Source organism: Saccopteryx bilineata, chromosome 12, assembly GCF_036850765.1.
Source record: "Saccopteryx bilineata isolate mSacBil1 chromosome 12, mSacBil1_pri_phased_curated, whole genome shotgun sequence".
Classification (NCBI taxonomy): domain Eukaryota; kingdom Metazoa; phylum Chordata; class Mammalia; order Chiroptera; family Emballonuridae; genus Saccopteryx; species Saccopteryx bilineata.
The window spans coordinates 59,021,248-59,034,340 of NC_089501.1; positions in this window are offsets into that span (position 1 = coordinate 59,021,248).

Genomic DNA, 13,093 nt, shown 5'->3' on the forward strand with positions numbered 1-13,093 from the left:
GAGCCAAGAACTGGTGGGTCATCAACTTTAATCCTAGCTTGTACCCAATGGGCAAGTAAAAACACACACTGGGCTCCAAAATCCCACTCATTCAGTGCTCACAAAGCTATTGACTTTTTTGAGTTTTCTAAAATCAAAGGTTTCTAGCTCACCAGACTTACTCACCTCTGTTCCCCATCTCCCTTTTCCTGCACAAACTGGCTTCTCACTCAGCACTCCACCATCTTGGCTGCTTCTTTTTGCCTCCTCCACGTGGCCTCTCTCTGCTCTCCTCTCTGCTTTCTCCTCTAATGCTAATCTCAGGAACCGAGAGAACAAGCTCACGGTCTGTCCCAGTTTATAGTGTAGAAATCCAAAACCTTTAATTCAATATACAAACAAGAAAGTCTCTGATACAAAGTCACTTATCTGAGACATAATGGGATTCCTCATAAGAGTGCACCACCCCACATCATGCAATCAGTCAAAGGTGTGGGGAAAAGCTTAGTCTTAAAAGTAAGCCTTAGAGCTGTAATGACCTGGCCTGCTTACAGCCTGTCCCCCACACACAATACAAACTATAAGTGAGCAAACATGTACACTATATTTACAAACTTATTTGACCAACATTATCATTACATAGACATGTTATCAAATGAATGAACATTAAAATAAAAAATACATAGAGTGGCTCTGATTGCGGCAGAGCGATGCCCCAGATGGGCAGAGCATCACCCCCTGGTGGGCATGCCCGGTGGATCCCGGTCAGGCGCATGCTGGAGTCTGTCTGACTGCCTCCCCGTTTCCAGCTTCGGAAAATGCAAAAAAAAAATTTTTTAATTTAAAAAATACAAAATTTAATCAATGATAGCCTTATAAAATAATTTCAAATGAACAATGATGAAAATAGTACCTACAAGGCCAGATTGCTCAAAGCTTCCAGGGCTGTGCTTTCTGACAAAGGTGAATATGCTCTGGGGCCATATTCAGCCAACATGGTGCCATTTAACATTATCAAGAGCATGGGGATCTGACTGGATGTTAACTCTGGGCTGTGAATAGAAGGAACACCTCCTCACAAGCACCTACAATGCAGAGGATGTTCCCCAGGACACACAATGATCCTGCCCCAAAGCTCAACAGTACTCAGAAGACAAACCCTACCCCACAAGAAACAGGATGATGAGTGACATATTGATACAATACAAACAGCAGGTCATTCTGCTGATCTTACACGGGGAGCAGAAGCGTATTCCCTACAAACAGTCCGGGAGCTCTTCTCTTCTGGCGGCCAGCTGCACCTCCTCCCTGAACCTCTAGCTCGCTCGCATCCCCTCTGTCCCGTCCCCCCACCCCGTTATCCCCGGGCCCCGGGGATACACTCACGTTTATCCGAGCTCTGCACCGCCCCACCGGTGAACTGCAGCCCCTGCCCGGAAGCCTCACACCTCACGTCCACGGCCTTGCTGCCTCTTCCGCTGCGTCTCATCTCCAACCTGCTCGCGGCCCAATTTCCCTCGGCCCAGCCCCGCCCCGCATCTACGCCGGGCCCCACCTCTCACCTCCCTGCTGATTCTGCCTTAGGCCTCGCGACAGGCCTGAGCAGCTCACACACAACTTCAGTTTTCAATGGTTCATTTACATGAAAACAGCCATGAACCTGGTACACTCGTTCACATTTACTTTAGCAAAATAAATTCATTGTCACTTTATAAAACTAAAAACTGCCATTGAAAACGCCTTCTTTAGAGAATATAAACAGGAATCACAACATAGGAGACATTCTGAAATGCAATAACCCTAAAGGGACACGATGATTGCAAGGGAAATGGTAGAAACACTGCGCAGTGGGGTGAATAAAGGGTGACGGTCATTCCAAGGAAAATACTACAAGAATTAATAAATATGAATACGACAATTAATTCCTTCTCAGTCACAGCAAAAACTTATTGTGAAACCCTCCTATATTAGGAAAACCTTATACAAATAGATATTATACAACTGTTGTTAAGATTGAGGGCAAAAATCATCACTGCAAACAGAAGCGCTTCCTATCAATAAGCTTTAGTCACTCGGTGATTCCAACTTTTCCTGTACTTAATATAAACTCAATAACATAAACTGCCACTTACATCACAGTTACAAAAAGAAAAAAGAAAAACTATCATTGAAATATATTCAACACATCTCTCACTCAGAGACGGATCATCAATCCTTCAAAAGTGATAGACACCCTGCTTCAAAAAAATCAGTAAGGCCTGACCTGTGGTGGCGCAGTGGATAAAGTGTCGACCTGGAAATGCTTAGGTCGCCGGTTTGAAACCCTGGGCTTGCCTGGTCAAGGCACATATGGGAGTTCACACATCCAGCTCTTCCCCCCTTCTCTTTCTCTCTCTCTCTCTCTCTCTCTCTCTCTCTATCTGTCTCCTCTCTAAAATGAATAAATAAAAATTGAAAAAAAAGTTAAAAAACAAAACAAAAAAAAACCTTGGGCTTGCCCGGTCAAGGCCCATATGTGAATTGATACTTCCTGCTCCTCCCCCCTTCTCTCTCTCTCCTCTAAAATGAATAAATAAATAAAAATTAAAAAAAAAAATCAGTAAGGACAGAACAAATCTTATGTCAGTGCTGGTCAACCTGGTCCCTTCCTCCCACTAGTGGGCATTCCAGCTTTCATGGTGGGCGGTAGTAAGTTGTTTTATAAAGATTTATTCTGCCAAACTTAGAGAAAATCTGACATAAAGTATTTGGTAAATAATTATTATTATATGCTTTAACTTGCTGTAACTCTGCTTTATAAATTTTATAAAGTAAAGTTACTTCCCTATTTTATAAATCACCATTACTGTGGAACCGGTGGGCGGTTAGAAAATTTTACGGCTAACAGAGATACAGAAGTGGGCGGTAGGTATGAAAAGGTTGACTACCTCTGCCTTATGTGCACTCCGCCTTGGTAGAGGATCCGCTCTACTGCGCACTTGCGCTACGATGTCATTCCCGAGATGCCCACACGAGGGCGCCAGGCTATCGCGCTGACGGCATGTTTGAGAAGAACCGCATTAGACTAGACACAGAGGTATCACCATAGAAACAGTGTATCTTCCCCTCCTGGCCTTCCTCTAGAAATCCGCAACAAAAAAGTAACTACAGAGCTCTTCTCGCTACAAGTTACCAAATGCAGTTCTCAATAACACACAAAATAAATTAAACTGGCAGTCACAATGCCACTGGAACTGAAACATAATAAAAAACACTGCGCACAATACACAGTCTTCACTGCACAGATGAGCAAGAAAGAAACCCTGACGGTCCCCCACTTTCTCACTTTCCTTCAGAACCAATGTTACCACATCGAATGCACCTCATCTTCACGTCGCCTGGACGACCGCCTCCCTCAGAGCCCGGGTGGCTGTCCCCACGCCTCTTCCCACCGCGGGTCCGGACTGCGCGGTACTGAGCCCGCTCCGCACCTCTCTTCTCCCCGCCGCCACCTCCCGCCTCCTTCCTGCGCGCCTATGGCCTCCGGGGGCCCGCCACGCCCCTCCTCGTTCTTCTAGGTTTCAGGGACCCATCAAAATAGAAAAAACCAGGGACTTTATAAAATTAAAATCAACTATTTAAAAAAAAACTATTCACACAATAAAAACACAAGCCAGAAATGGAAAGAACATCTTTACTCACCATGTACCTGATGAAACATTTCTGTTCCATAAACCGACAAAACCACAATGCATTTCTGATCAATACTCACATAGCACTCTAAAACAAATAGCCCCACTGAAAATGAATTCGTATCTAAACAGACTCCAGGCGGAGGAACACAGTGTGGACAAGAAAGGGTTCAGCGACATGGGACCTCCTCCTGATCCGATAGAAATTCATGAATTGAACAGGTCGAGGTGGGAACTCACACCCTTGGCACATCACTTCTTTACCAAAAGGCTTCTCTTTGCCATCACTGAGCTGTGTCTGGCCACTCTGTGCATCAATAGGATCATACCTTTGACCTGCCCCTGACAGTCCCCTCCTGCAAAACGGTGACAGCACAAACTCTTTTCTACTTGCTCATCCTGTCTGGCTCTGGCTCTCAGGCTCTCATGGAATCCTCCCTCTTTTCTTTTATTTCACATGCATTAAAGAAATTACCTCTCTCTCTACCCTCTAAAATGAATAAAACAAAAGAACAAACAAAAAATAATTAAAATAAAAAGACTGGGCTTGCCTGGTCAAAACACAAATGGGAGTTGATGCTTTCTGCTCTTCCCCCCTTCTCTCTCTGTCTCTCTCTCTCTCCACTCTCCAAAATGTTTTTTTAAATAAAGAAACAAATTTTAAAAATTGTTACAATGAGAGCCTCTGCAAGATTGGAGATCTGTTGCAGTAATATAATGTTATAGTAATTAAATATATAGAAATATTTTTAAAAATATGGAAGATATATGAAAGTAATTAAGATATAATATTAATTATGCCATCTGGAGAAGAATTAATATAGTGTGTGTAGATGTGATAAACAGACTCTGACTTTCAAGCAAGGCCCAGTTAGTGTGTGTATGAAGTTATACATAGATAAGAAGTGGCTTTATGTCATAACTTTGTAAGTTAACTGTTGTAGTAATATAATGTTATAGTAATTAAAAATATAGAAATATTAAAAAACAAAAATATGGAAGATATATAAATGTAATTTAAAATAATATTTAAAATAATTAAGAAAATTAAATAATTTTATTTAATTAATATAGTGGGTGCAAATGTGATAAACAGCTGACTTTTTAGCAGGGCCCAGTTAGTGTGTGTGTGAACTTATACATAAGAAGTGGCTTAGTATCACAACTTTATAAGTTAATGTAAATAACATCTTAAAAAGTGGTTTGGGCCTGACCTGTGGTGGCGCAGTGGATAAAGTATCGACCTGGAAATGCTGAGGTCGCCGGTTTGAAACCCTGGGCTTGCCTGGTCAGGGCACATATGGGAGTTGATGCTTCCAGCTCCTCCCCCCCTTCTCTCTCTCTGTCTCTCCTCTCTCTCTCTCCCTCTGTCTCTCCTTCTCCTTTCTAAAATGAATAAATAAATAAATAAAATTAAAAAAAAAAAACATTAAAAAAAAAATGCCTGACCTGTGGTGGCGCAGTGGATAAAGCGTCAACCTGGAAACACTGAGGTTGCCAGTTCGAAACCCTGGGCTTGCCTGGTCAAGGCGCATATGGGAGTTGATGCTTCCTGCTCCTCCCCCTTCTCTCTCTCTCTCTCTCTCTCCTCTCTATAATGAATAAATAAAATCTAAAAAAAAAAAAAAAAAAAGTGGTTTGGCCTGACCAGGCGATGGCGCAGTGGATAGAGCGTCAGACTGGGATGCAGAGGACCCAGGTTCGAGACCCTGAGGTCGCCAGCTTGAGCGTGGGCTCATCTGGTTTGAGGAAAAAAAAAAAAAAAGCCCACCAACTTGAACCCAAGGTCGCTGGCTCCAGCAAGGTGTTACTCGGTCTGCTGAAGGCCCGCGGTCAAGGCACATATGAGAAAGCAATCAATGAACAACTAGGGTGTTGCAACGCGCAATAAAAAACTAATGATTGATGCTTCTCATCTCTCTCTGTTCCTGTCTGTCTGTCCCTATCTATCCCTCTCTCTGACTTACTCTCTGTCTCTGTAAAAAATAAATAAAATTTTAAAAAAAAAGTGGTTTGATGTAAACATTTCAGTAGATTAACATAAAAAGAGTTCCCTGCAAGGAACTCCCAAAATGGTGGTATGAGCTAATAATCCTGTAGATAGACACCTGTTAGAAGGCATTGGCCAGAAAAGGTACTAAAGCTGAAGGACCCCCTGCTGCAGTAGTCGCCCAGACTCCAAGGTTGATGTGGACTGTCTTCATGCCACTCTGAGCTCTCACCAAAGCCAGCCAAGAAGAGCATGTGGACGGGGCCCCCTTAAGCTGTACCCAGGCATGCCAAAAGGATTTGTGAGTAATAAATTGCCTGTGTGATTATTGCAACTAACTCGGTACAGAGCTGTTTTCAGATCCTGAGGTGACAGCGCTGGGGCCACGCTCCACTGCCTGAGGGGGCAAAGGGAAGAAGGAGAGGAGAGGAAAGAGAAGAGAGGTGGGGGGAGAAGCAGATGGTCCTTTCTCCCTGTGCCCTGACCCAGAATGGAACCTGGGTTGTCCATACTCCGGGCAGACAGTTTATCCATTGCGTGAACTGTCCAGGGCTATCTATGATTTTTGTTCATTAAACTTTAGGTCTGCAATTCTGGTTGGTCCTGGCACTTTGCAACTGGCTGCGTCCCTGAAAGATAATGAACGAACGAGGGCCATGAAGGGTCTGGAGGCCAGAGGTGCACGGGGAGGACCCGAGGGGCGAGAAGAGGCGAGGTGCGAGCAGGCGGACTCAGGCGCAGTGCAGTCCGGACGCGCGGTGAGAAAGAGGCCCTGGGACCACAGCTCGGGCTCCAGGTGTTGCCATTGTCCAGGCTGCGTGAAGGTGAGGTTCCCTGGAGTTACTCATGTAGGTGGTGAAGAAAAGTGAAAAAGTGATAAAGCGTCAGGTTTTCTTCTTTGCTCATGGGTTCAGGTAAGACTTAGAATTTCCTGTACGTTTTGGTGCACGGTGTTAATTACGTTTCAGTTCCAATTATATTGTAAGTGCCCTTGTTATTCGTCTTGGTGTTTATTTAAAAGTATTTGACAACTTGCAAGTAGACGGACTGTGCAGTTACTTTTTGTTGCGGATTTCTAAAGGAACTGTAAGGAGAGGAAGATACATAGTTTCTATGTGTCACCGCAGGTGTGGAGCAGAACGCAGTCGCCTTTACAGCCGCCATCCACGCGATGGCCTGGCGCCCTCCTGCGGGCATCTCGGGGAATGACACCTTAGTGCAGGTGCGCAGAGAAGGTTTGGCAGAGCGGGTCCTCTACGAAAGAGCAATCCACTGCATTCACGTTAAGTGTTTTCTCTCATTACAGATAATTTTGAAGGAGATGGAGGGGGGATCTTCTCGTTACTGAAAAAGAGAGGTGTGATTCATCTATTTCCATGATAATTTTTACTGTTTTTCTTGCAGTTCTGCTGTGTGTCATTGGGAGCTTCTGTTTCCGAGTTTGTGTGCAGTGCATGGAAAGCAGGAACTCCCGCGTCCATCCACCTCAGCGGTAGGAAGCGCTGGTCTTTGCAGTCATGGGTTTTGCCCTCTGCCGTACTAAGTGTTGTATAATGTCCATTTGTATGACGTTTGCATAATGCAGGTGGGTTCCAGAGTAGGTTTACAGTGATGAGTAGGAGCAGGAATTAATTGTCCTATTCCTATTTATTAATTACTGTAATATTTTTCATAGAAAGCCCGTCAACCTTTATTCCCCCCCCCATAGAAATTTTCCCACTGTTTCCCTTGGAATCTGCGTGTTCCCTGAGGGTTTTTTGCATTTCAGAATGTCTCCCTTGTGGTGGTACAAGTTTTGATTTTGAAAAGGTGTCTTTTCTATTGTAGTTTTAAATTTTATGAAGTGTAAATGAATTTATTTTGCTAAGGTATACGTGGACGAGTGCTCCTGGTTCCTGAGTGTTTTTCATGTGAATGAGGCAGAAAAAACTAAAGTCAGGTGTGGGCAGCGGGGCGCGTCCCCCAGAGGCTGACCAGCCAGAGATGAGAAGCGGGGTCAAGAGAAAGGTACCGGGTTGGACCAGAGGGAAATGGGGCCCAGACCCGAGGTTGATACTTTGCACGGGAAGAGGGAGGATTTCGGTGGATGTGAGGCCAGGTGCTGCCAGGCAGGGGCCCTTCTCTCGGGGTCAGAAGTGTACAGGTGAGAGGATCCGAGACCCCGGGGATGTCAGGAGGGGCGGAGGGGACACGAGGGAGGGGTTGGAGGAGGAGATGTAACTGGGCGGGAGGAGCAGAGAAGAATCTCCGGACGGCTTGTGGGGCACACGTTCCATTCCGTGTAAGTGAACACTTCCAGTGGGAGCACTTTTCTATTTCAGTGTAGACAGTGTTGAGAAAACAATGGAATTCTTTTTCTAAAAAGATTTTAATTACTGATTGTATAGAGAGGAGAGAGAGGAGCGGGGAAACATTCATCCGCTGTAGTCGCCCAGGATGTGCTTTGATCAGGCAAGTCTGCTGTTTCCAAGGCGATGCCAGCATTCCAGGTCCACGCTTCACCCACTGTGCCACCCCAGGTCAGGCTAATTATTGTTATCATTAATGTTAATATTATTCTTACTATCATGTAGCTATTATTAAAGAGCATGAAAATACTGTGTGTCTTTGGGTAGCATTTTATAATTTCATTAGTATAGATCATTGCTGTTCTTGTGAAGCAGATTCCCAGGCATTTTACCTGTTTTGCTGTTAATCGGGTCTGAAGAAATAAATTATTCACTCAAGATAGTTTTTGTATAAGTGGAGTATTTATGTATGACTGTTATTTCTCCTCCAGTGTAGTAAAATTTTCTGTTTGTAATAAATGTTGGGTGAGTGCCATGAGTCATGCAGGTACATAAGCTAGTATGTAGTTGTCATGATCAGTACATTGATGTAGGTGTAAGTCATGTGAAAGTTGCCAGAGTTTGAAAGGTAAGAGATAGAAGTGAGGTCATGCTAGGAGTTGGCAAAAAATATTTAGTTTTCTGAGTTAAAAGTACACTGATGAGTCAGTAAAATAGTACCATCCATCATAGTATTTGAAATGAGTGTAGGTCTGGATGCACGCTGTGGTAGTAATGCTAAGTATAGTTAGTCATTACCCGTGCTCCATGGAGGGTGGTGTTTCCCAACGTGGGGCCCACGCCCCACAGGGGGGGCAATTCGATAGTTAAGGGGGGCAATTTGAAAATGGACTCCACACGACTTTAACTCTTTCGCCCCGGGCCATTTAAATGCAATGCTAGATATCGGTGTCAAATTTAACAAAAAATGCAATTCTTAAATAATTGCGGTAAATAATTATTAAGTATAATTTCATTTGACGAGACCAAAATATCAACTGGGTGATTGGCGTCGTCAAGTAAACTTCATCCTGGGTTCACCGTGGAGCGTACCGTCTGCCGCGGGAACCCCGGACGTTTTAAAAACTCGCTAAACAACGCAGTTATTCTCACCTAATTGGCCCATCGCAACTTCTGTAGTGTTTCACATCATTCAGTTGGTGTTAATTTGAAATAAGTGTCAGTCAAAACTGTTGTAAAAGCTCGTTGATTTAATAAATATACATATATATATTGTATAGATATAATTGGTAAGTATTTGATTTTATTTTTATCAATATTAAACTCTTTATTAAGTACTTCTTGCATCGGGGCTAGAAAGCACTAATATTTTATAAATATTATTGAGGCTATAATAGTGCATGCATGACAATTTTAATTTTAGAAGCATAACTTTCCAGAAAATTTTGTCAAGTGGAAAAAATATAGATACCTTTTGATTTGCAGTGGTAGTGTAGTAAATGTGTTATATACATTTAAATAAATATGAATTTTTAGTATACGTTTACTCTATGTCACATTGAATATATTTTAACACATATTTTAATATTAGTTTTTAATTGATCTTATTTTTATTATAACCCATAGAAAAATGAGTGGTGCAAGCAAGAAAAAAACTCGTCAATATTCAGAGGAATATTTAAAATTTGGGTTCATACCTGCTGTTCATGATGAGCGGATTCCTTTTTGTCTTTTATGCCAGCAATGCTTGACCAACAAATCGATGAAACGAGGTCGTCTTGAGGCGCATTTGAAGGCGAAACATAGTGCTCATATTAATTCAGATTTGAGTTACTTTAAAACTTTAAAGAAAAATTTTGAAAAAAGAACAACATTAAAGTCTCTATTTACTGCTCATACTTCAACTAATAATCGTGTTCTTCAGGCTAGTTATCAAATTTCTTTATTCATCGCTAAAACTGGAGAAAATCACACTATAGGAGAGAATTTAATAAAACCATCAATATCAGCATTTCTTAAAACGGTTCTTGAAAAAGATGACAAAGATGTAAAAGCTATGCCACTCAGTAACAATTCTGTTAACAGAAGAATAGACGAAATGAGTGAGGATATTGAAAAACAACTTATTGAAAAGCTGAAAACAAGAACATTCTCCTTGCAAATGGATGAATCAACTTTGAGAGACAGTGAGGCAGTATTGATAACTTACGTAAGATATATTGATAAAGGACATTTTGCTGAAGAAATGTTGTTCTGTAAAAGATTAGAAAGCACCACTACCTCCAAAGATATATATAATAAGTTAAAAAACTACTTAGATGTCAATGATATACCAATGAAAAATATAACATCTTGTGCTGCAGATGGTGCTCCCAATATGATGGGCAAGAAAAATGGCTGCTTAAAATTGATGAAAGATGCAAATCCAGAAATGATTCTTGTGCATTGTGTTATTCATAGGGAAAACTTGGTAGCTAAAAACATTTCGCCTGTTCTGAATGAAGTATTACATACAGTAATAAAGTGTGTTAATGCTATTAAAGCTAGTGCCAAATGTGAGTGTCTTTTCAAGCTATTTTGTGAAGAACAAAATGAAGACCACGTGAGACTTTTACTTCATACTGAAGTCAGATGGCTATCTAAAGGAAACTGTTTGAAAAGATTTATGGAACTGTTTGATACTCTTAGTGATTTTTTAAGTGACAAACCTGAAATGAAGTATCTGTTAACAATAGATGGTAAAGCATTTGTGAGTTATTTAGCTGATATTTTTTAAAAACTAAATATATTAAATAAGCAACTTCAAGGAACAAATAAAACTCTTGTCAATGCAAAAGCAAAGATATTTGGTTTCATTACCATTATTGAGTTATGTCAGAAACATATTAACAACAAAAACTTTAAACAGTTTCATTGGCTCCAAAAATGTGAAGTAACTGATACCGCTTTACTTGTTATTGTCAATCATTTGAATATTCTATCAGCTGATTTAAAAGAAAGATTTTCTGATTTAAAACAAATTGATTTCCCAACATGGATGATGCAGCCAATGTTAGTGGACTTGTCTGATATATCAAATATGCAGTATCAAGAAGAACTCGCAGAATTGCAAAATGATGAGCCAGTTAAAGCTTTATTTAATATCAAAGGAGCGATGGCATGGCTTTGTGAGGAAACAGAAATCAAATACCCAAATTCAACCAAATGTGCAAGAAAACTATTGCTACCATTTCCATCTTCATTTTTAGCTGAATGTGGATTTAGTGCTGTAAATGATTTACTGGTAAAAAAAAGAAATCGGCTGGATATAACACAACATGGAGACTTGAGACTAAAGCTAACCAAATTGGAACCTAATATAAAAATCTCTGTTCAGCAAGCATCAAGCGCAAGGATCACACTAAATAATAAATTAATATAGAAAAATCTGTATTAAAATTATTTGGAATTTAAATTTGTTTTTCATTATATGTTTTGAAATTTTACTTACTGTTTTGTTAACAATTTCATAGTGATTTCTTCCTAGAACCTATCATTTATGTTTATTAAGTGAACAAATCAATTTTTTAATGTTAAAAATTATGTATGTTACATAGGGGGGGACATAAAAATTTTTAGAAAGGTTAAGGTGGGGCATGGCACAAAAAAGGTTGGGAAACACTGTTCTAAAGGGATATCTGTATTTTTTAGTTTGTTTCTCTTTGTTTTCTGCCTTTTTGTTAAAAGAAATGCACTAGGTATGTTGCAGTTCTATCAAAGATTTTTCCATTAAATTTTTACATTTTTTTACATTGATTTGAGAAAGAGAGGGAGAAGCATAAAATCATTCCTTGGTCACTTCTCTTAGGTGCTGAGACCTGTGACAAAACTTAAAACTTTGTCACACAAGGAGGACACTCCATGCACTGATCCATCTGGTCAGGGCACCATATGTTTTTGAAAATTATTCTCTTGCAGTAGATAAAATTATTTTAGAATTCTAATTACCATGTATGTTACAGGCTATTTAAAATTGAATTTTATAAATGTAAGTAAAAGGACTTCCTGGTTTATCTGTTAATAAGGTTTTCAAGGTCAGCTGTCATGAGAGGTGGAAACAGATTATATAATTTCAAATCTTTAAAGTTTGTTGTCACTTGCTTTATAGTGCAATATGGTCCCTTTTAAATGTGTCCTCAGTCTGTGTCTCTGCTGTTAGGTCATGTGCATATTGGGATCAACACCTTGGTGGCAGTCAGGAGGAACAGGGGTGGGTACAGTGCATTTTCTGTCAGTGGTTGTATTGCAGGACTCAAGGCAGGACAAAAATGCCCAGACAACTTGATGAAGGAAGTAGAATTTATTTAGCCTGTGGAGTAGCATGATCCCCAAAGAGGAAAACAAATGTGTGCTCCTCAAAGTTAGATTTCTTACATCTTATATACGTTTTACAGAATACAAATATTCATGCAAGGAGCTTGTGACCCCATTGTCTAGAGGTACATGTCACTCTCATGACTCCAGGATGAGAGGGTGAATTTAGGTAAAATCAGGGGATAAGTGTTGGAATTTTTAATTAAGGTATGTAAACATGGTTTCTTAAAAGCTTTTGAAAAAAGAAAAAGGGGTTTTCAGATAAGTTCTATCTTTTTTGCTCTGTGTAGCAAGTAGTCCCAGGCACCTTTACAGAGAACTATAGAAAGTAGTTAATCTAGAACTGTCTGACTCTGTTACCCATGCAGGCTCCCTTCTCTTGCATTCTTCTTGATTTTTTCTGAGGGGAAAGGATATGCCCCTTTCCTCAGTTGATGCACTTACCTCCTTATGTTAAGTACGTTTTCTATCTCTACTTACTGGTTTTCTTCTTTAATGGTAATCTATTGATTGTGAAAGAGGTATTTTCTATCTTCAAATGAGAGAGTTGGATAAAATCCATGGTTATGTCCTGGCCAGGAAGCTTAGTTAGTTAGTGCGTCATTCTGATACATCAAAGTTATAGGCTGAATGCTTAGTCAGGGGACATCTAAGAATTAATGAATGCATGAGAACATTGGTACTATCATATTTGAACTTTAGCAGTTCTAACAGATGTGAGTGCCATAATATAGTAGTCTGAATTTGCCATTTTCTAACAATGTATCAGACAGAGCTTTTTTTTTACAAGGTTAGGTACTTGGTCTTGTCAA